The sequence below is a fragment of the Haemorhous mexicanus genome, chromosome 1, assembly GCF_027477595.1.
Source record: "Haemorhous mexicanus isolate bHaeMex1 chromosome 1, bHaeMex1.pri, whole genome shotgun sequence".
NCBI lineage: Eukaryota > Metazoa > Chordata > Aves > Passeriformes > Fringillidae > Haemorhous > Haemorhous mexicanus.
In genome coordinates, this window is record NC_082341.1 from 40,074,994 (window position 1) to 40,100,202 (window position 25,209).

A 25,209-nucleotide genomic window follows, 5' to 3' on the forward strand; every position below is an offset into this window, starting at 1 on the left:
TAATACTTAAATAAATTCAACTGCCTCCTGCAAACCTTCAGTTAAGCTTTCTCTCATTTTAACCAATATGTTTAAATATTCCCAACTTACTGCATCCTTTCCTTGCCCCAGCATTGAAATGATCCGTGCACATAAACACACACATGTTACTAGACAGATGTTGAAATAGGGTGATGCAGTGCACTTCTGCTTTCATTTTCTTATGAAGAGTACTGGACTCTTTAAATTAATTAAAGTCTTAATTAAATTAATTTAAGTCTTCAATAACTCTTTAAAGTGGTGTCACCCCCTCTGCTGAGAGCTGCTTACACACAGGTAAGCCAAGAATGCTGCTATAAGAGGGATGTCAGAATGGATGAAAAGCCACTGAATTATTCTGTGCAAGTGTTGGCTTTCAGAAAAGGGCATTTGCATCGGGTCATCCAGATCTGAGCTCTTTAAACTTCTTTTGTTCATGCACCCCATCAGTAAAAATTTTCTGACTGCACAATCCCAATATAGGTATATTCATTTATAAATTATGTAAATCTATCACTGTACTGTATGTTATATACATTATAAAACATAAAAATAGATGTTAAAAAAGGATGAGATAAAGGTGAAATAAACAGTACTTTAAAATATTATAAATATTTATCAGTCTAAAAAGATTACTGTTAATAGCAGTACTTTTTATTGAGATCTGCATGACTGAACATACATCATAGTTTTTAAAATATTTAGCGCTGTGATATAGGAATTGGAATACCTGGTTCTAAATGCAGTGTATTTCAACACTTGATCTAGATAGGTGCCCAGAAAAGTTACCATACAGAGGTGCATAGATCTCCATGGAAGAGGTACATAGTTGCTTGCACTTACTAAATTTTACTTAACTATATTCATTTTTCAGTCCTATCCACAGGTTTTGTAAATGGTTTGCTTGAAATAGAGCTAATAAATTATCTTCTCCCCTGATGGCAATCAGTTTTTCTTCCAAACTAACGAGAAGGTGTTTTCAACCTCCTAAAACTCTCCTTGAGTAGATTGTTAACGGGTTAGAAAGTTCTGTTGATATCCTTTTTGTTCACAACAAAACCAAACCAAAAATTACATAATTAGATGACCATATCCAAATACCTGTTTTCAAAATGCTTTCTCCAAAATGCAAGTTTCTTTTGCAAAGGAGTTACTTTCTTAGTCATTATTATAATGACACCTTCGCCTTAAAAGGACACATTGAGTGCTAAGTTTTTGGAAATTCCTGCTAGGTAGCAAACTGCTCACAGCCACTTGTCATCACCGAAAAGGTCAGTGGATTTGGAGCACTTGTCAAACCTGACACATTTTTTTTAGAAAAGACAGCTCTTTGAAGCACTTTGCCACAAGTTATCCAGAGAGCAAACCTCTCTGTGATACCAGGGATTTTTGTGGCCCCTTCCCATCTCATTACAAAATCTGGTAAAGATGCCACTGTTTGAAGGCTCGTTTTTGTCAAGTTGTAACATTGATGCCATCCTGTAGCACATGGTGCACTCCTGGCTCAACTACTTTGCTGCAATAGCTCTCCTCTGAGTGAGGCAGTGAAGGAGTTTCATGTGCAGTGCTCTCTCTGTAGTCTTAGTCTGGAATCCCTTTCTTATTCCAGTCAAAACAGCCACTCCATCAGTAGCTACATTTGCACACTTTTTCCATAATACATTTTTTTAAATTCAAGATGCCACTTCCTGTTGAGAATAGTTCTTCTCTAGTACATCTTTCCCATAGTGGCTTACAAAAAAAATATATCTTTTTTGTGCATTTCATTATTGAAATGCAAATACCACAAGGTGTGAGAAGTTAAAAACTTCTGTACTTTCAAACTCAACTGTATAGCAAACCTCCCACACTATGTAACTTGTTTTAACACTTGTTTCTTCAAATCTTCCTCAGGGTCTTCTGTTACTGACAAGGGAGTGCATTTTAGTTTGTTGCCATATTGTTTTCCCTGAATTATTTCAGCGATTTTTACCATGGCAGAAAGAACAATTATTTCCCCAGTGGCGTGTGACTTTTTGTGTTTTGCTGTTATTTAAGAAACTTCAAAGGAAGTTTCTGGAGATTTATCACGAGTGCACTTTATGACTAGAGTCAAATCTAGGTAAAGTGGAGCAGTATATTTTTAAGCAGCTGCTTTTAGAGGTTCTCCAAAAAATTTAAAAAGTAGTGTTACCGTAATATCTGCCAAAGAAAAGTGGAATCATGTAATAGGTGCCTTCTAGCACTGCCAGAAGGACTTAACAGACCTTTTTTTAAAATTTGAACAATAGTTGAATCATTTTTACTTTGAATTCTATACCTGTTGGGGAAAAAAAATGAAGATGAAAAGCAATTGCAGTAGTGTGGGTCATTTGAAAGCATTTTGAGAGCTTGCTATTTGTATAATATTGTTTGAGGTTAACCAAAGGCACAGTGTGAATGTGTTTTTCTCCTCTGAACTTTGTGTAACATGAGGACTTTGGTTTCAGCGTCTTCATTTTCTGCGGCAGCAGCCAATATTGGAGGTTCTTGAGCTATGAGCTGTGAACCATTACCTTGCAGCTTCTCCATCTTTTTCCCTCCATAAATTTTAAAGCCAAATGTTACGGTTTTTCTTTTTCTGTGATGTTAAGCATAATTAAAATTTCTTCCTTCTTTTTCCTGTACAGAGTTTAGTTTTGTATCTTTAGGAAAATAAGGTTTGTGGATACATCGATCTCCCCATCATTCTTCTATCACCCCTAAGCCAACTTTGATCAAATTGTGTGGAAGTTAGAAGTAGAAACTGAGCATTTCTGAAACAATTTTTTTTTTGTCAAATAGGCGAGCAAAACCCCACATTAATACCTCTATTAAAATAAAAAGGTGGTAGCACAGCTTCAGTTATTTTGTTGTACACCTTTTCATCTGGGTGGAGGGGAGAGACCAAACCATGGGAAATGAAGCTTAAGCAGTTTTGTGATCAGTAGATTTACCATCTCATAAATCCATTGTGAGATTATTCCTGGAGTAAATTTGTCTTGTTAGTACACAGGGATAGGTGTTAATCAGAGTAAAGAGGCTATGCTTTTTATGCTGTAAACAATTATAAGCAATGAACATAAGCTGTGTAATTAAGTAATCAAAGCTCTTGTGACTTGGTTTGTGTGCTGTGGAGTGTACACACATGCATGAAATGGAGTTGTTTACACTGAGGGCAGAGTTACTCGTTTGACTTGCTCTCAATGTAGGATTTTTCTGCTTTACGTTAAGTTCATGTTTCAGAAACTCCTATTAGTGGACCTCTGTTTCTTATTGTGTTTAGGAAATTGTGATAAATGCATCAGTACTGTAGGAAATAAAGCTATTCCACAAGTATGGGCCCTTACAATTGGCTTGATCAGGCTGGGTTCACATGTGTCCCAATGGGGAGCCCCTGTACATTCAATAGTGCTCTGCATGAGCACAGGGTCCATCTGTAGCCAGCCCGGTACCCTAGCCTGGAGCTATACCACCTAGAGCTGTGTGCTTATCAGAGCTAATAATGCAAGTAATGACAGCCTGTCCAGCACGTGTTCCAGAGCCGTCCAGGGAAAAGAAACCCCAAGGGTTACAAAAATAAATAAAAAAAAAAGGTCTTGTTAACTTAAGAAGTGATCCTGCTCCCTAGCAAACAGTTAAATGGCTGGCTCATTGCTGTGCTTGGTTATCAGCCTACCAAAATGGCTTAGGGAAGAAATAACCATGGAAAGTATGTCCACTCTGGTCATATTTCATTTTACTTAGATTATTTAAGTTTGCTTACAACTTTTTTTTTTCTGATTGTTCCAGTATAAGTTCTTGTGTGTGCTGCATGTTTTTTAAGAATTTTGTAGCTCTCAGTTTCAGAATGATTTTTGTGTGATTTAAGATTTTCAAGCACTTCTTTCAGTGAAAATGGATATATTAGTTTTGTCAACTTGGGTAGTAATTCTGTTAACATGCTTTCTGTGAAACACTAGTCATTTTTCTGTGACCATTATGTAAATATGCTTTATTGTGTTCATATCCATGCATTGTATGTATGTATGTGAAATTGTGGGCAAAAGTGTCAAAAAACAAGCAGACAAAAACCCCCAAAAACATTGTCATACAGGAATGTTTCACTGTATTTTTACAAACTATAGCATGAGTTTGCCTGAGGCAATATTAAATGATATATTTCTGTATCAGCATGTCCTTGCATTTCAAACCTAAGGAACTAAAAGGATCATTTGTTAGCCATTGCCTCACTTACTGCTTTTATGAAATAATTTCTTAAGCAAGCTGTTTTCCAGTTTTGCTTTAATTTCCAGTTATAAAATTTAAATATGAGTAAGCTTCTTCAAAGCAAATTCATAGCAAATTTCAGGAACCTGGAGTTAGCATTTTTCATCAGAATGGTGGTGACGTTTAGCACATTGGAAGTTCTGTAGTTTCACTAAGCTGTGCTTTGCTTTCCATGAGTCCATGCCCTAAAACTAGGGACAGCTCCATGCCCTAAAACTAGGGACAGTCATGGAAAAAGTTGCAAGAGCTGTGGTTGTTTCTTGATCATTTCTACAGAGAAGTTTGTCTAATTTCTTGGGAGCACTTACTCTGCTGTCCAAAGTTACAGATTCTGAAACTGAACCTGATGGGGTTTTTTTTTTAGTAACAGAAATACACAAACTTGGGCTGTCAGCTTAATTTGATTTAATTTTGGATTACTTGGCCTGGAGAATAGAACTGACTGAGTTTGAGATGTTGTGAGTTTAGAATCTGAAGAAGTTGTATTGAATTGAGATCCCAAAAAGAAATTACTGGGTCACAGAGTCAGTCATGAAATTAATTCTGTATTAGGTTTATTGTAGATGTTTTGTGTATTTGTTGTATTGTAAAGCATTTCTGCCGACCTTCCAAAACCTCACTTTTTTTTTTTTTTTTTTTTTTTTTTTTCTCTGGGAAAAGAGCAACTTTCTCCATCGACAAGGGGTTTAAGTTCTGAACTTCTTTCCTCTGAATTTTGTTGTCTTTTACTGTCATATCATCTGGATTTGGGCCCTTAAGGTCATGAAGAGGACCTGCAGACATCTTCTGTAATGAGACTCCTTTGTATGATTGAAGGATTCAAGAGGAAATAGACCTACAGTATTTTCAGGGTCACTGCAGGGACAGATAGTTCAACTCAGCCTGGTTCTGCCATTAGAAAGATGGTGAAGTAAAGGTAGCCATTTCTTATTTTAAGCATATTGTGGGAGACATCCATTTGATCAAGATGACAAGTTGTTCTGTCCTTTAAAAAAAAAAAGTTAATCTATTTTAAAATGTTCATGAGGGAGACACAAGGAAGATATTTCTACTTGTACCGAGTTGAGGACCTTCACTTGAGAGCACCGTTGTGATGGTTCTTTTGTCTGGAGGAGCTGTGTAATTAAAGCAGCTGGAGTTGCATTGCTGAAAAAAATCTCATAATACTTGGCAGGGCTTTAAAAATGGTTTGGAAAGTGTGGCTGGAAAAGGACATTTCCAAGCAGCCATCCTCCTCCTATTCTCCAGATTTCCCATTAGCCCTCTCCTCCTCAGGGCTCATGTTGATACTTAGTGAAGATGATGGGATGCAACACTACTGCAGGCTTCTCTACAGTTGAGCATGAGCAGTGTCATCAGGAGTTTTGATAATGTGCAGTTACTCAACAGTCCTGTCACTGACATTATCTCTGTCCCCCTAGGGGCCACCTGCTCTAGACCATGACCCTTACACCTGACATAGCAAGGTCCGTAAATCCAAAGAAATTTCTGATTGAACTCATGTGGTGCTGTACATTTAAATGCCCAAGCATACCTTTAGATATGCCTTCTTAAAAAACCATTCTTTTTATATACACTTTCCTATCAGAAATGCAGATAATGAAACATGTGAAATCCTTAGCAAATTTTGCTTGATGTTTCTTACTTTCCTTGGTATTGCAAACTGAGTTCTGTTAATTGTTGCCAACCCTTGTTGAATGCTGGGGGAGCATTAACCTGTTGGTACCTATATTTCTGACATCAGAAGATGCTAAGACTGATAGCAGAGGGAAATTACATGACAGGTCTACTTAAAAATTTTGATGAGTGTTCTTGTCTTGTAGCAAATCAAAACTAAAATCACCATTTACAGCTGAACTTCATTCATCCACTTTGCATCTTTGTGAAAATGTAGTCCTTACATTTTTTTTTCCAAGTTCACATCTCCTAGGAGTATCTGGGAACACAGTGATCTTCTAATTGACCAAAGCAAAAAGATCAAGTGACTGATAAAAATCAATGAGTTAACACGACAGCTGCTGGTACCTTTTTTTTTAAATTGAGCTGCTGTGATCAGAAATTGCTTACATGTTCTTATGTCCATATTATTCAGAGTTTGGTGGAAAGCCTGAGAGGTTACAGTGGAAGAATCACAGATTTTTTTTTATGACCACAATAGCCTTCTCTTAGGAGGATTTAAAAAAATATGCTGCATTATTATCTGCAACTCCATTTTTGTGAGGAAAAGGTTAGTATAATTTGAGAACAGTTTCAATTCAGCAAAAAAACTGCAGGTGGAGAATGGAGGAAAACTTGTCATCTGTTGCTGTATTTATTATCTGAATACTGAAGTATGTTATAGTCATATCGTGTGACCACATGACCTTATATGAAACTATTAATATTACACTATGTTTTATGTGTTGTGCAGTAGTCAGTTTTTAAAATTATTTTAGATATTTTGATAGTGTGCAGTTATATTTAATACTAATAGTAAATTGCTGTGAGCTTTTATTCTGACTTGCATTCCTTGAGAGTAAGATGCCGAATTTTTATATGATGCTCTTATTTACACACAATAGCTTTGATTTTGAAAAACATTATTCAGTGCTATATTATTTCCAGTGAAAATTTGCTCTCATCACATTTAACTATGTGAATTAATACAATCTCTAGAGGAATTATGGTATATTGAGCTTTGCTTCAGCAAACTGGGCAGAGAGAACAACTATATGTAAATTAGAATTTGAAGAAATGAAATTCTATATTTGTGTGTGTTTGTTTGAGTGAATGATAACAGCATTAACTACCCAAAGCTAATTTATAGAAAAGAAATATGAAGGCATATTGTCTTGCATGATGATAGAAATTTCAGTGATTTAACTAGTTTTGAGCACTTTGAAGAAAATGTTCAGGGAGGGAACTTGCCTGGTTTTGATTATTTTTGTTCTTCCCTCTGTCTATGTAATTTCAACTCAGCTGATGACAAGAAATGGGTCGGACTGCTGCTAGCTTTACCACTGCAACTTAGTTGTGTGGGGGGTTTTATTTTTTTATTTTTTTAATTTATTAGGGAAAGGAACAGCTTTTACAGGGACAAAGAGAAATGAAATCACTTTCAGTGAAAGAAAGAGGCCTCATTATAGCCACCAACAGCAGTTATTGACAGCTACACTTCCTATTAACAAGGAGCATTTAAGAGTTTGGCTGTTGGATCTTTGGACTTGATCTAATTTGCTAGCATTAATTAGTTTCTTTTGAGCACAGACACTTGGTGCTCACAGCTATAGATTTAGAGGACTAATTAGGACAGAAAATTGAACAGAATGGGGTAAGGCATTAACCTTCAACCATTACCAGCTGGGGCTCTGATAAAGACCACAGAGTCCAAATGCTCCTATTCATGCAAAGAGTACTTTAATGAATATCAATTTCAGCCAGGTTGCCATATCTTACAAGCCCTGTTTTGATTTTTGATTCTCTTACCTGGTAGAGATTTTTATGTATAGATATTAAAGTGATATTGGTAGTTCAGAGCTCATAGCTGAGAACCTCAAGAGGCTACCTGTGTTTTGTGCAGTCTTTCAATTTGCTTTTCTCAAGTTACAGATTTTATTGGTTTCCAGCTAAGATCCTGAATTTTAAATTGATTTCCCTGTCCAGCATAAATATATTAATATAGCTCAGATTAATTACATGTTCTTAACAAATGCTGGTATAAAAAGAAGATGCCTATGTGTTTTTGGATTATTGTGGTACATGGTAGTAATATCCATAACAAGGGCACTCACCAAGCTAACTGCTGGAAGTTTAATAGTAGGCTTGCTTCTTCTGCAGCTCTTATGGTGAGATACAATTATTGTAATCTGGTGTTCAGTTGGTAATCCAGTTTTAGGAGGAAAGCTATTCTTCCAGATTGTTTTAACATCTGCAGAATGGGAGTACTTTAATTGTGTATAAGGAAAGAAAGAAACTAATTGTCTTTGTCCTGTTGTATAATTTCTTGGGTTGTTGGAAGAGTTGAACTTGAAATTAAGAGTCCGAGTCATCAGTTGTTCCTACCCTTCAGTCATATTACTACTCTGTGACAAATTCCCCAGTGAAGCTGAAACATTGTTGCTGTCTTCATCTGACTTTTGTACCGGGAAATTCTTTGCCCACTGATGGAAGAAGTTTAAAAGTCTCTTCTCTATCATAATTTCTCCAAACTTGTTTTTTCAGGAATGATGTCAGCATTGATGTATATGCCTTCTAAGTGCTCAAGTTATTTCCAGTTCTCCACTAGTACACTCTACAATGTTAGGTTGAATAGCTGGTTTTGTGTCTTAGGGTCCTGGTGAAGTAAGATTGGTACAAACTGTAAAAATAGAGAAATGCAGCCTTTCTTGTTGATCTAATATAACGATCTTGGCGTATTTCATGGTATTTGGATCATTCTTTAGGGAACCATGTGAGGGGAGTGTCCATAGTGGAGGAGACATGGTTGAGTTCTTCTCCCAACAAAAGGGTGAGGGTGCTGTTCCAGCCACTGACTAATGCCTTTTCCCAGATGTTATATACAGTGTTTGCTGCTCTCATAGTTTTCTTGTCCACTTGACACGTTTTGATTCTTCTGTGTCAGTCATTCTTACTACCAGCAAGCAAGGGCAAACTTGGGATTCTCTGAGGGGTTTTTTGCATCCCTTCTGATGGGCAATAACCTATGGGTGCAGTGTTAGAGTGTTACAGTGAGGTGTAACTGCGGCGTGGGTGGACAGAGCAGTGGCAGTTCATGTGACTCGCAGTAGCTGTTGTTTTAGCTGCCTGTCCTTAACAATGTATGAAGTTGTCGCTCTGAAATTTTGCATCATAAACCCCTCTTAGATACTATATTCAACAGTTACACAGTTAGTGTAAATAAATCTTAATACTTTCAAGAGGTCATGCTATGTTCTCATTGCCTGTGTATAAATATTTATGTTGTATTTGAATTATTAATATTACCCTTGGGTCAGTTTCACACAGAAAATAGGTTATTTTTCAACTGTAGAAGTCAGAATGTGTTGTATAGGTAGCGTTAGGTTCAGCAGTGGAAAATAAAACTTAGTTTGATCAAAATGCTGCTTCTGTGAATTCAGAAATACAATAAATAGTGAGCATTCAGACAGCCTAAAAGCAATATATTGACCTTATATTCAGCATAAGGTGATAGGGGAAAGCTTCTGTCCATTCTTTAGAAAACACATGAAGTTGATAAGTGTATTTGCCAAAGAAAATGGCTTATCCAAACCTCCAGAAATTGAAATGAAGCTCAACAGGAATTAATACTAAATGGAAATCAGAATAGGAACTGTGATTTTAGTTAATATGCTTTGATTTAATGAGACAATGGATTATGAGAGTTGTAGTTTTATCTTCTGTGTGTTGGAGACCTATACCCATTATACATATCTTTGTGTAGAATGTTACAACTCAGCAGAACCAGTCAAAAAAAAAAAAAGACAGGAATCACAGGTCTTATCAGGCAGTAAGGGAACACACAGTTGAAACATGGTTTGGCAACTACACACACTTTCAACAAGATGTGGTGTTCTAAGGGTTCTTCATGCTTTTTGATCTAAGTGTTCTTCATTGTTTTCTGAAAACAATGAAATCTCAAATTTTTATCCTGTTTTGGGATGGAAACATTTAAGCTTCTTCTTACATGTAGAGCAGTAGTTCTAAAGATTGCTTATCTCAAACTGAGGGAGTTGTCCCTCTAGCACTTATTCTTTGATGTAGTAGTTAATGGGTCCTGTGGTAACAACACCGACAATGCACAAGTAGTTTTTTTTAATGCTAGAGACAACGTTGTCTCTTGCTGAATAAAACTATGTTCTTGTACATTGTTTTTCAGGTCCTTTTAATAACAACAACAAAAAATAATCCCCCTCTTTCTCACCCCCAAATTTAGTTTTGTTGCTGTTGTAAATGCTTTCCAGTAGTTGTCTCTGTGGTGCTGGATAGAAAAAGAGTAGGGAGATTGGTGCTCTGAAGAGTGTTTTACTTAAAGGTCTGATGCCTAAGAGGGGAGTAAAGGCTACAGTGTTGAAAGGTCATAAAACACTGTGCTGTATTGTCATCCCTCTGAATTTTATTCATAACAGTCCTGCAGAAAAGAGCACCTGGAACGTTTGCTGCCCCAAATCAGGATGAATACCTCTACAGGAAGTGTAATCATGTAACAGAAGGTGAGAGGTGTTTTGGATGAGGAATTAAGAACTGCAGAGATGGTCAGAGGATAGGAAAAGGGATGATCAAGGACTGCTAGAGCTGTACAGAGTTTTGGAGGTATGGATGAGGCTTTAAATTTATGATCAGGGAACAAGAAAAGCAGTTTAACTGCTCTATTCTAGATTTCAGTGGAATACTAGTAAAGGATTTGACAGGAATCGTGGAAAGGAGGGAAGGTAGTCATGCTGATGGGATAATGAGTAGGAAAGGAACTTACATGAGGAATTTTGAAGAAGAAAATGTAGAAGACCCGTGTGTGAAAATTTCCCTTGGATAGAGAGACCAGATTCTTCTCTGCGTATTTATTTGTTGTGTTGGGAAGGAGTTGAAATGGTTGTAGGGAATTTGGGACTTTAATTATGGTATTAAGAGATCTGCCTTCTTACCTTTTTCCTAAAATGAGTATGAAGAAAGGTTTCTTTAGGTCACTACTGCCTTTTTTGGGGGCTTCTGATATTCAAGTTCTGGATTTCCTTGTAATACTTTTATCACCCATAATGTTGTATACTTTTAGTTTTCTTTCTGGCTGTGATATGGAATCTCCCAAGGAGATTCTAGTTATTCTTCTTTTCCCTCCTCTTCCTCCTCTTCAGTATGCACTAAATAATGCCCTTCAAGCTTTCAGATCAACAACATATTTCAGGGGTGTTTAAATAGTCATTTTTGAAGCACAAAATCAAAAAATTATTGTTACATTTGCATGCCAGGCTTGATACAGGTCCTGCTTTGTTTCCTGGTGACAGAAATGTCCCATGCTCTTTGCAGTAATGGGATGCTCATGAAGTTAGTGAAAATAAAGCACTGCAGAGTTGTGGCTTGAGATGTGATCTCGCCTATGGGTGTAGACTGTCAGACTTTTAAAAAGTTATTTTAGGGGGACACAGCTAATGTTTGCAGAAAGAACTTCTGAATGCTATGGTTTAATATGTGGGAAATGTACAGAAAGTGTATAAAGTGTGGAAAGACATAGAGAGTTGAAAGTAGGACTTCTTGATGCAATCTAGACTGGTCTAACCATGCTTCAAAAGCATGAACTTCAGTTCTGTGAAATGCTTATCAAACCTGATGCCCTTGGAGGGCACATTTATCAAGCATGAAAGGGTTACAGGTCTGCAGAGGGCTTTGGGAAGACATTTTGGACCATCATCTTCTGTTGGGGCCATACCTAGTATGCCTGTGTTTGTCCTGTAATCTGGTTAATGTTTAAGCTACTATGGCCTGTTTCAGTGCTTAGTTCTATTTTACAATTCAAAGAATGCTTTTTGCTTTCTACGTTTTTTTTATTATTATTTAGTGCCTGAACTAATTTTTCTTTGTGTTTCAAGCAATTTGGGTTCTCATACATTGGACAGATTCCGTGATCTGAATAAAAGCAGGACTTCAAATGGAAGAAAAAGGATGATCTGATTTACGTTAAACAGGCAAAAGGGAAAAAGAAAAATAAAATACTTACTCAGTAACCGTCCTGGAAAACTATTTCTATCAGAGTCCCTGAAATGGCTTAGGGAAGGTGTTGAACCCTGAAATTCCAGAGTTGTTTTCAGGAGCATGAAGTACCTTAAACAAAGACACCCAAAATCTTTAATGATGTGATGCTAAAATTGACATTTAAATTCAGAGGGAGAACTTGTACTTTCAGCTTGAAGAAAATTATATCCAGCGAACAAGAGTGACCACAGCCTGCAACTTCAAACTTTGTTGCTCATTGCTTTTTTTCCTGCCTTTGGGGTGATAATTTTCTACAGTGACTCTGACAACCCAGTCAAAATGATTCATGGGGCCAATGGTGAAAAGAACTCTTTAGTTTTCTCTGGTGTAAATAATCTTTGTCATTTCTGATCTGTCCTGATTTCCTCCTTGTGCTTCTTTGCATGTCTTTTCTGAGTGGTTTGGGTTTTTTTACATTAAATGTAGGCTTCAGTATGTATCTAGTTAATCAACAGAAATTTACCTTTGCTTTCCATAGAATATGGAAAAGAGGAATACAAAAGAATGGTATAGCATTTGGGGTTCTATAACTTAAGATTTTATTAGTAATTAACTTATCTTTAATGGGGTGCTAGAAGAGCTCACAGCTTCTCTGGTGTCTTCAATGACTTATATCAAAAGTCCTATGTTTAAAATATTTTATATTAGCTAAGTGTAACAATGCTTCATGACAGTTGAGTAGTAGTATTAATGGTTCTTCAGCTTTTTCCTTGTAATAGAGGTGTCCCTGTGCTTTTGAAAACTATTCCAACTTTAAGGAAATTAAAAAGCATATTCACGTATGTATGTATGTGTGATGTTTTTTTATATTTTATTTTATACATTCCAAACAGCTTGAGGAAGTTTTGAGTTCTTTGTAGAGAGTGAGAATGGTGTGGAAAAGATGCTTTTGCTTCAGCAAGACTGGTGTAAGTTCATTTTGATATGCTCTATCTGTTGAGTAACTATAAAACTTAAGCAGTTTTAAACCAAAATACTGTTGGGGGAATCTGTCCTCTTCACTCTGCTGTCAAATTCATGCAAATACTACTTACTGACTGTGCACAAACCATTTAGCAACATTCATTGTTGGGCAGAGAACTTAGTAAATTACAACCCCAAAAAATAGTATTTGTGCTTCTGTAGAAAGAAGGAAGATATTTAACAGTTGTGTACTTTTGCTTTGGCTACCTTCTCCCACCAGATAAACAGTTCTGGTCTCATGATTTTCTTTTCTGCAGTGGTTTCAGTGCAGTGCTGTTTGTTCCAAACCTGATGTTACAGATCTCTGTGGCCCTAATGTTTGTGTTGCAATGAGTTGACTTGCCTGAAAGTAATTCAGCCACTCTAATGAAGAGGAGAAATAATCACCTCTGGGAAATGTGTTAAAAGTACTAAAAGGTAACAATGTTTGGGTTGTGGTATCAGGTTCAGCCAGATCCTTTTCACATAAGCAGTAAATTGTAACAGTGTGTAAAAATTCTTTTGTGTGAAGCAGGTAGAATCTCCTTGTTTCTAATGTAATATAGTCACCGTAATAAGTTTGATTGTAAGGTTTATACACTGATGTCTGGGTTCTGCTGTGCTATAAAGAGATCTGGTACTTATAATCTTTTGTGTGTCCAGACCCAAACTGATTGTACAATAACATTTTACGTGGGCATTTTTGTACTAATAGTTGTCAGGTCCTCAGATCTCTGAGCCTTGGCTGAACTTGTGACAAAAAAGTCAGAATGAATACTTAAAGCTTCTTGTATTTCAGGCAATGAATCTGAGTAAGAAACAGAGTCTAGCCTTCCTCTTCTCCCTTCTGCAGTCTTTCAAAGCAGAAGGGAGATAGAAGTTACTTCATCTTGTTCTGCAGTGTTCAGAGAGGTGACCCTTATAAGTGGAACACCCTTGGAGATTTATGTCAGCTCCTCAAATTCCTCTTTTGATTTTTGTTTAAGTCATGTAGGATGGAAGACATGTCATCCCAGTTGTAGTCCTCTCTCTCTCTCTATCTCTCTCTATCTCTTTCCCATTCCCTTACCCCTTCCTTGTCAAGGCTTAAGGCAACAAGGACAGGAAGGTACTTTCAGAGTCAGCTTTGGGTGGGACATGGAAATTTTGGTGAGTAAAATGAGGCAAAATGTATTCTACTGGTAGGCATTCTTAGTCTCTGTTCAGATATGTGTGACCATAAATGAAGGAGAACTGTCATGATCAAAGCATATGGGACATTACATTGGTATGCATAAAGCAAGGAATGGCAGTGCTGTCAGTTTTTGTTTGGGTATTTAATCTTCTGCAAAAGCCTTGTAGAAACTCTTGGACTTTGGCAAGCATTTCCTAAGGATTTGAGTTGTTTTTTTTCCTGTCTGTCTCTGGTTGCTTCCATATCTTGGGAATCCCATTGGTTTGTTAGTGCCTTCTCTAACATTAAGCATCAGTGTGTCTGCAGGTTCTGTGCAGGTGTGGACTGGCAGGATAGTGTCTTTCAGCTCCCAACAAGATCTTATCAGAGTAGGGGAAAGGCAGTTGCTGCCTTCTGGTTCATGTCAAACAGGGCTCAGCTGGACACTGGTTACCAATTTAAAATTTGGGAAGAGCACTTGTAATTGAATATAGGCTTTTTACTTTTATGGCTCCAATTACTTTCCTTTTTTTTTTTTTTACTTTCACTACTGGCAGCAGTCCTGGACTCTAGCTAAAGACCAAAATCTAAATGAAGCCGTTTTTCATAACTAATTTGACATCTTGTTTCCTATTTCATAACTTTTTATTTTTTTTTGGTCACCAAATATATAAGGCTGAAATCTTGGTGTAGGGGAAAACAGGCAAATAATCTCAACAGTGTAAACTCTGATTTATAAATTTGAGACTTGCAACCAGACTGCTGTACTAGAAAACAGATGCCATGCAATAAATTAATACTAAGCTGAATAATAAACAAGACATATTGTTAAAGGTCTTTAATGCAAAGAAAGTGATTTCAGACTTTCATATGCTTGTTTTCTGTCTTTGTTTAAATGAAGCCTTTGCATGTGTTTTCTTTATTGTTCTCTTTTGCGCACATTTGAGCTTTGTTGGGTTGAGGACTCGATCTCTGGTTGGGCAGTGGTGATTAACTTGCACTAAATAGGCAGCAATAATGTGATTTGAGAATGAAAAGGATTCATTTCTTTTAAACGAGGGGAAAAAAAACAAGGTTGAAGGAAATAGTTTACATAATCTGTAAACTAGTTAAGGAGCTGAATATTTATGCAGGTTGAAATTGAAGCTTAGTTGCCCTCTAGGGGTTTTACATTAATACAGCATATGCTAGCTTTTGGGTGTTTTTTTCTTCTTTCAGAATAAAGGTGAGACAAGTCTTTGGAAAAAACTTACATGCTGACAAATCTGTGGTGATAGAGGCATGTGTACATCTGCATTCAGTGAGTAAAACTCATTTAGTTCAAAACCCAGAAAATGGAGGAAAGATTTTTAGCCACATTAGGTTCTTTTTAATCTCATTGTGCCAGTGGAGAATGCACTCACAGTCAACCAGTCATAGCACTGAAGTCTCAACCAGGAAAGGTCCTTACTTTCAGTCCTAAATAAACAGAAGACAAAAAGTCACAGGGGGTTGTAGTGGCAGCACCAGGACCCTGAGACAGTTTCTGCTCATGTCCCAGCTGCTGAATGCAGCTTCAGATTCTTGTGTCCTCAGCTACCACTGGGTAATGCGCAGGGGTCTTCTGTCACTTCTGGTCTTACAGCAGGTTGAGCCCTGGATATTGGTCTGTGATTGAATGTGTTAGGAATAAATTTAGTCTCCTCCTTTAGAAAGCAATTGACAAAACCTATAGTTCTTGATTGCTTGGATAGGCGTGTGATATTTCATTGGAAGTATCCTCATACCATAGGAAGAAGTGACAAATGGCTTCTAAACTGGTGCTTCATATATGTATCCCGTTGTCTTAACTTTCAGTATCTCCTTTGCCAATGATTTTTGTAGCAGTGCACTGTTAACATACTTATTTTAACAATTGCTGAATAAATTCATAAGAGTTTGGTTGTTTTTCTAAAAATTGAAACCACATCTATGTGATTGTTTTGGCTGTTTCTTTCGTAACACTGTTTATGCTGTATTTGTATGTTGATGCTCTAAGATGTTTTTGCATCAGAAACAAGATAATTGGAGCAGGCAGAATAGATGCACTTAAAACTCCCTCCTGCCAAATTTGAATCCCTCTGCATACAGCTTGAGGAGCACAGTGTAATCAATTTTCAGAAGGCAGAGCTGTGTCCCCGAGGCTTCAGTGTACCAAACTACACCTGGGTTTGTGCTAGTAAAGTCAATGTCTCACACAGATTCTTACGCCATTTGCCTATTAAGCTTTACACTGCAAAACAGTTTCTCTCTTTTGAGGGATTTTCATACCTAGTTTCTGGTGCATTTTGTTTTGCCCTGTAGATTTATCAAAGTCTTGTTTGTAAATTCCCCCTCTACCAGTATTTTATGTTATTGTCTTTAAAATTACAACTTTTATTCTGAAGAAACGCTCCTTTATTTAAAACATTTTACAGAAGATGAAAGATAAATGTTACACAGTTGCTATCAAATTTCCAAATATTGCTAAGTTTTGATAGTGTGATTTCCTGCCTCATGGTTTAAAGTAATTTCTTCAAAATCATGAAATGAGTAGAGTAGTCTGAAATTCTAAATGCCTCCGTAGTCAATGATGCAATTTCATTTGAAAAAGTAAGTTTATGTACTTTATCACATAGTGGCCATAATTGCAGGGGTCTTCACTGTTCACTTTTAGAACATGGACACAGCAGTTTTTTTTTTTTTTTCCTGGAAAATTTGCACTTTGGTTTTGTCATCCTTACTAGCACTGAGTACTACCTCAATCAGCAGAAATTCTTCGGCAGGAATTCTCCATGGTGAAGAATTCCTGCCTCCACACCAGCCTATGGCTAGTCACTTTGGAAAAAAAAAGACATTTACTGGAAAGTAGGATAAGTACATGATAGCTGTTTTGAAGATGTTGGAACAATGGTTGGGGGATGAATTGTGACCTGCGAGGGAAAGTAACTTCCTCTTTTAATAACTGTATAAATATTTTATATTCTATATATTGGGAGCATTCTGTATTCTCAAAAGACCGGAGATTTTGACCCTGTTCTGTGTGCCCCATCTCACCTCCAGCTGCAACCCTGGAACCGGTTTCACTTTTTTTTAGAAGATATTTTGTTTCATTCAGAGGAGTGAGAACTACTATTACTGCTACCACCAACCTTCAGTATCGGAGCTCTGTGTTAAATAGGTAGTTTTGGAAGTCCATTAAGTTGAACTGGGGCAGGGAGAAAGGAAGAGTCCCTGACACAGCACGGTGTAACTGAGAGCCGGTGTCATGGAGGAATAGCTGGGCAAATGCCTCCTCAGGAGTTATATAAATGCCCTGCTCTACCCCCACCGTGTGGTAGAAGGACATTACTGTTACTTTTTCCACTCCGTGAAGCTCTGTTTTCGAGAAAGAGATGTATTTTGCCTTTATAGTTCAGCTGAAGAGTCAGTCGCTGTGGTACAGAGGGAGAGGTGTTGTTTCTTTAAATCATCTGTTATCCGAACTTCTCCGCTGTCCCTGCGTGGCTCGGCAGCTCCCGAAGGAGGCGGGAGGATAGGCAGAGGCGAGGCTGCTCTGCACGGCTCAAGTTGGATGCACTTGGTTATATAAAAGCAGGCAGTGACAGACAGTAGCCATGGGGGAACTTGCATTTGTTCCAGTTCTGCCTCTTCCAGCGCCTGGTATGGTAACGCTTGATGTCAGGGATACTTACTGCAGGGTGGGAGGAAAATTAGATCAAGGCAGTCTTAAAGGAAGCAGTTGTTTAAAACCAGTGCAGTTTAACCAGGTGGCTGTGCTTGCTGGGATTGCTTTACCTGAAGCCTTTTAGAGAAGGTGATGCTTGTACTTGACAAGAGCATTCCTCAAGCAGATTTCTTTAGTGGACAAATCATGATTTACACAAATAAAATGCTTCACAGCAATGTGCTTACTTTGCTTAAAAGGGTAGATTTTTGTAATTTCACTAGGAAGAAAAGGAGGTCTCCTTCTCTGGAAAAATCTGCCTGCATAGCCCAGCAGATTGTCATCTTTGAGCACTTAAATCTGCCTTGACTAACAAAGTAGTTGCTGTAAAGCCTTATAGTTATGCCCTTGCTATTTCTCCTGTGTCTTCTGAGGACATAACCTTCTTGTGTACTGCCGTGCTCTGCCTGTCATGCTTAGTCAGAAGCAGGAGGACTTTTCTTGTAGCTCTCATAGAGCTGGGTTGCTGGAATTTACTTAAAAATATGACAGTGTACTAGATTCCTGTGCATTTGAGGCAAAATGTGTGCACACACATATGTAGGTAGGTGTGTATACTCATGCATATAGAAAATGTTGACAACTCTGTACATCCAGGAAGGAAGATCAGATCAGGTCTATGGCACCAAAACTAACAAGTAGACATTTCTCTTTATCATCTGTGCCTAAGCTCCTTTTGCTGTTAGGGTCCAAGTTCTGTTGAAATTCTAGTGACTAAACATATATTGCTAATAAATTCTGTCTTTCACAGTATTTCATCATTTGGCAATAATCAGGAAAGCACTGACTGACATTTTAAGGTATATGTTATTTTCTGACTCTGTGACTCTTAGGGAAACACTTTTCCTAGTCAAGTTTCATGTGTGCATTCAGTATTCATATGAAACTGAAAACCAACTTTAGTCTTTCCAGCTCTTGTCCCCAAGAAGACATTTTGGTCAGATCTCAAATGTGCAGGACATAGAGCAGAGCTGACCTGCCCTTGTCCTAATGGCAGAACTAAATGCTCCTTAAAGTATCCTGAGATTGCATGTATAGGTTATTTTCAGAACTCTTTTTTTTTTTTTTTCTTTAATGCTTAATTACTTTAATCTGGCATATTTTTGTTAATACTTTTAAGTATTTGTCTGGGTTTTGTTCGTTGAGCTGATTGGGTTGGCTTGAATTTCTGTGTTTGGCTGTGTTCCTCAGCATGGTTTATGTGTTTTTCTTAAACAAAGCAATTCTTCTCTTTCTTAAACTTTGCTTTTCAGTTCCATTCTCTGTTTCTTGGTGCTTATTATAAAATTGGAAAGAAAAGGTCCAATGATATGCTGTGGATAAGTGTGGGTTATTTGGGACAGACAGAAGGGCTTCTCTGCTGTTGCTTGAGGTTTCTGGTTATGCCTCTTAGAAACATCCACAATTCTCAGTCTGAATGGTAGCAAATTTTGAACTGCAGGGCACATGTAGTGAGTCTGGTGAGAGAGGTTCCCCCAGCACAAGCCTCTGCATCACATGGGAATGGGACTGTATCTTCATGGTTCGTGGCTTCCATGAATGTGCTTGTCATTCCTTGATGGTAGTTTCTTAAGATCTTCTATTCCCCCCCCCACCACCACAAATTCTGTCTTTAATGATTGTTGTCTTTGAAAACAAGAGAAACTCTGCTAATATTTCTGTAAGAAAAAAATCATCAGCTGAGCAATGACTTCTGTTTTGAATTAACTGATGTTGGAGGATCCCTATGTGCCTTGCATCAGTTTTCAGAACTGCTGTAGTATTGTGGTTTGAAAAAAACCCCTATATATATATATTTTAATATTTTTTGAAACAGAATGTTTAAATAGGCCATGGATTTCCTGTATTAATTTTAAGAGCCCATTGTAACCAGTTGACCAAACCTAGATCCTTGCAATATCAATGGATGTAGGACATGAAAACTTTGGAAACTCTTTGTCCTAAGTAGGTAGGTGGCATTTACAGGGCGAGTAACTGGATGTTCTGAAAAAAACCCAACCAACTCTCAAACATTTTTGATCTGGGTAGACTGCCTTTGCTCCCTACTGCTCTGGCCTGTTTCTGTATCCAGCTGAGAGATACTTTGAGGCCAATTAATTTTTGCAGCAGGATTCTGAAAACCTGCTAATGAAAAAAGCACGCATGGTATGAAACAAATAACTACAATTGCAGTAGTTGGGAGTTTAGCAGGACTTGGGTGGGCCAAGGCAGAGAGATTTTGAAGGAATCCAGGCTAGCATATACCTTTCTGGTTTCAGGTTTTTTCCCACTTTCATCCTCTTGTTTTGGATGCTTGTCCATTTAAACCCCCCACGTAAGGCATCCTAAGGGTTCTTAAGGGTTTTGAAGGGCATGTGAGAACTTCAGGCTTCAAGGTATAAGCCAAGCTTACAGTTGATAAGGATTAGGAAGAAACTTCATTTGAGAAGATGTTTTTCTGTAATGTTGCCTTTCTGACACATTTTTTTAAAGTAGCTATTACTGCCTTCTGAGAAAGATGGTGTACAGGACAAATAGGCCTGTATTGATCCAGTATGTTATTTTCTCGTCTCTAAATGTCCCTTAAAGCAAAGTCTTCAGATTTATTTCCAGGATATTGGTAAGATGCTTTCTTTATCCCAAGGCATTGTGTTTAGACAAACAGTTTCTAGGTTTTTTTGGGAAACATTCTTCCTCTGCAGATCACAGTTGTGCTGTTTGCCTTCCTGATGTTTCTCTCCTGCTGTGTGTTCACCTCAGTCATGGGACGAGGGAGGTTTCTGCATTTCATTCTGGAGTGCCAGAGATGCTGTGGTCTGCTAGAGGATCCTCTGTTTGCACTCTGTACTTTAAGATAAAGCTGCTTTTCTATGCTGTGAGTGCCCTGGAAAAGACTGGCTAGGAGGATGAATATCTCTTCCTTAAATTTCCTGAATTCCTGGGATTCTCTGCTCCCCAGTCCTGTATTGTGTGCTAGTATGCATTGATTATCTCTCCTAGGACAGATGCCTGCAGCTAAAAAAGCTGAAATGGATCAGATTTTGGGGGGCTGGTGATGAGCAGGAAAATGGAAAGTACATGATTTTTATGTTATAGCAAATGGATATTTGCAGAGACAAAGTATTTGATCTGATAACAGAGGTTCACTTGAAAGAATCAAGGTTATTTTATGTCAATTTTCTCTTTGCCCTATATAAGATGCATTTAATTATTTCATGCTATCTCCTTCTCTTCAAATTAATCTGCCTTATATATATTGTTGCTCAAATTAGAATAATTCTTTAATCAGCTGTGTTATGCATGCCATAGAAGGCTAGAATAGGAAAGCTACTCCTAGCATACTGACGATGCATGTATTTTATTTGTTGTTGTAATTTAAAAGTAAAATCAGAAATATTGATTTCTACTTGACTGGAGAGATGATTTAGTTTGAATATCAGACTGATCTTAATCAGGTGAGAATTAATTGAGTTGGAGGTATTAGATATTCAGTGATGTTAACTGAACCATGAGCAATCTACAGAGAAGCTTTCTTTTGTACTGTGTTGGAAATATCAAATAGCTCGTACTCTACAATGTAAAACAATCTCTTCATGCTCATGCTACTACTTCCTCTGGCTCATTAAATGCACCAGTAATCTGTTCTGTGCATACTGAGTCATCTTCAAAGTAACAAGCTAATGAATCAGAATTTAATACAAAATTAAAAGTATTATTTAAGGGTATTTTATACCCTTAAAAATGTTGCTGGTAATGTTTTTGATCATTTAATCTTTTTGTACACATTTTGCAAACATAGGTTTTAAAATTTTGCCCTTGTTTAGATTTTAAAGGGAAGTGTTTCCTCCTCCTTCTACTATCACCTCCAAATCCCCATTGTTATTTGGGCATCTTTTCTCCACTCAGTGGTACAGCCCAAGGAATGACCCAAACACTGGACAAAACTATTTCTTTTTTTTTATGTTGTTGTTCTTTATTTTTTTGTGTAGAGGGAAAAAAACCTACCCCAGAATAAGTCTGGTCTGGATCATGATGCAGGCTGTTTTTTTTTTTTTTTTTTTTCCTTATTTTAAGAGTGTGATAGCAGTATCATAAGTGTTGAGAAAATATAAATGGTGAGATAACACCTCTGTAGGACTTTCTCTTAAGTAGTAAAATTGTAAAGTCTTTAAATAAATGAAAGCCAGACCTGAGAGGATCAATTTATCTTGATAATGGGGAATATTTCATTTATTTTGTGTACAAGCACATCTGCAAAATAGATGCACAATTGTAATTGATAAAACTACAGTTCCAACATAATATGAAATGTAGAACACTTCACAATATGAGGCAATATGAAAGTGCCAAGTATTTTTGTAATCTGAATCTACAAAAAATGAACTTTCAGAAATAGCCTTCACGCTACAAACAGTTCATACATTGAAAATAATGAGGATGATTCCTTGATATTATATCAACACAGTTTCCATGCAGCTGCTTGTCTGGAGATAAGTCCCACTTTTTATTCTTCTCTTACCTTGCACATGGGAAGACTTTGATATTTGGAAGAAGAAATAATTAACTATCTTAATATTTTAAAATATTTAAATTAAAGAGAAAAAATCTCTTAGAAATCTGCTACAAATACAATCTGATGCTGGTTGTTCCTTTTTATTAAATTGCAAAAACAGCCCCACATCTTTCAGTTTGTTTTTAAACTTGTGGCAGGACATAACATGGTTTTTTTCATGAAGTTTTTCCTTTACATACACATAACTGAAACTTCAGCAGTCCAACACACCTATTGCACCATTTCATTTTGAATGCAGCACAGTGAATAAACCAGCTGAATTCTGTTTGGGTGTGGGATGGTATTGTAAGGTACATAAAGAACACTTGCATCATAAATATGTTGCTTTGTTTTTGTTGCCCACTGTTTGTAGTCCTGCAGACACTGAAATTAACAGTGTTAAATTTAACCTTGTCTGGTTTAATGGTATGGAAGAAAATCATTGTCTTTATTCTGCAGAGCTGTGCCTGTGTCTTATGCCAGATGTTGCTTTGTCCCTTTGACTCAAAATCCTACAAGTTTTATATTTTTGTCATAGAGAGCAAATATTTCTTGAACCTATCAATATGTTCCAAAGTTAAAATGAACAGGACCCTGGCTTTTTATGTCCTTTTTCAAATTAGGACTTGTATGTCTCAGGACATCTGTTGGTGGACCCCCACCAACTTTGTTGTAGCTTTCTGGTAATGTATCTGATCTTTTCAAATACTTTATTGTGTATTGCATATGCCTGACTGACTGCTTGAATAGACAGGGAATTAATTTGTCCAATCTTTACTCTGTGATAAGTAACTGTTCACCAGTTTCACTTCAGTTTCCATCTGCTTTTCATATTATCTTGTTGTAAAGTCATAAAACAGAGTTGGGGAAAAAGCAATTAGAAATACTAAAGAAAAGCATTCTTCTTAGATACTGTTTTTTTTCAGCAAAGATTAGTGTGGAGTGTAAAGATCTTTGTAAACAAAGTGTTCTTTACTGTGCCAACCTAGCTAATTATCAGAGAAACCTTAATAAAAAGAGCGCTCTGTAACTTAAAGAAGTTTTTAATCAACCATCAAATATACTAAGTCAGGCACTCAAAACTAATTTTTCACGCCTCCAACATAATTTGTATAATTCTGTATCTGAAGGGAATTACAGAAAGACTTGGAATGGGATTTTTATTAAAAAAACGCATGTCTGTCCAGCTTTATAGATAAATTAAGGTTTTAAAAAGCTACTTTTTTGCTGTTCTGTGACTTTACATATGTCAGGATCTGATTTCTCCTAGTTCTTCGTGTCGTGCTTTCTCGACAGGTGGGTGAGTTGGGATAGGAAAACCCCGTGAAATCCGGCTCTTGGATCCTGGGCAGTGCCACAGGCTCGGGAGGTGCCAGGGACCAAACTCAGCAGCTTCTCTGAGCTGCTCAGGGCCGGAGATGCTCCCTGCTGAAGAGTCAGTCCTTGGAAGGACTCACTCATCTCTAGCCTCAGCCAAAAAGCCTCCTGTCTCTCCCTGAAAATGTGGTCTTCCCATCATAGGCGGATCCCTTGCACATGCCAGCATGCCATAGTGAGCAGGTGAGAACTGGCAAAACTGAAATACTCTGTATTCAGACATGGCATTTCAGGTTTTGTTCAGTTGACAGCAGACCTCTGTCTTGGCAAAGATACATTTTTGGCCTACATACTTGGTTGATTTAGGAAAGGTACTAAATTGCAGGCTTGCTTTAGCAGTTAAAATCTCTCTATGTGCCTGTAATGGCCAGAACGTAATGAGACTTAACATTCTCTGAACTGTGACCAAAACTTATTTTGGATTTGCCTTGCAACAGAAATGCAAAGGTTTCTTCATGAGAGAAAAAGAAGAAATCCAGCCTCAAATCAGTGTTGAGCTGTTCAGTGAAGTCTCTCTGAGCTGTAGCCTTGAGAAGAGATCTTTGCTTCGTGTGCATCCCCTAAGACAGAGCCCGTGGCATGGAAAGGAGCCTGTGGGGTAACCTATGTCAGATATGATGTCATGAACCATGACTGCTGCAGGTGAAAGGGGAGTCTGTAGCCAGTTTCCGTGGTAACTGGTAGGCACCTGCAGCTTGCTGACGCAGTAGTGGATCTGTCCTTGTCTGTGCACAGAGCATTCAGTGATGGACATATGTAGCTGTCCTAGAAAAGCCTTGGCAAAGGGGTGATTTGATGGAGGCCAAGCCTTTTTCCCCTATCTTACAAGGCATTTTCACTTCTGTGGTGTTGAGTTCTGTTCCTCAGTTTATTTGTATTGGAAATACTGGGAATAACTTTTGTTGTTTGAAAAATGACTTTCCTTTGTATTACAGTTCGCAATGAATTTACAGACTTGCACAAATTTGCCTCTTGTTTTGCTGCTGCTTGAAGTTTTGTTTTGGTAGCTTGCTGCTTGCAGGAAGAAAGAAAACGTATCAGCCCATGAACTTCTGAAATCATGGAAAGCCATTTCCTGAGGTCATAAAGATAGTACTATACACAAGATTATGAAAAGATCAATTCTGTTCTTTCTATCAGTGTATCAGGAAGAAGGTTTGTTTGGATTCTTTAGTGTTCTGATTACCCCCCATAGCTGCTAAAGTGTTAAATTACAATAGGTTTGTAACTGGATGCTGTCTATCTGCTCCTTTTGTGATGTCTTGCTATACATCCTGAAAGTTTGGTCAACAATGCAGATATTGCCTGATTATGGTATGACTAAGCCTTATCAGACATGGAGATAAATTCTTGGTTTGAGATATCTGCAACTATTGAGCACTATTTCTAACATTATTCTCCAAATGAGTAGTTTAAACACTGTTTGTGCTGCTCAGTATTGACACATTTCATTTCATGGAAGAGTCACAGGATCATGGA

At 37.5% G+C, this 25,209-nt stretch overlaps 1 protein-coding gene across 1 annotated transcript in view; it reads left to right on the forward strand.

The window, feature by feature from the left end:
* Window positions 1-25,209, forward strand: part of CMC1 (C-X9-C motif containing 1) — a 42,364-nt gene that overhangs the window by 12,975 nt on the left and 4,180 nt on the right. The gene's annotated exons all lie outside the window — the stretch shown is intronic.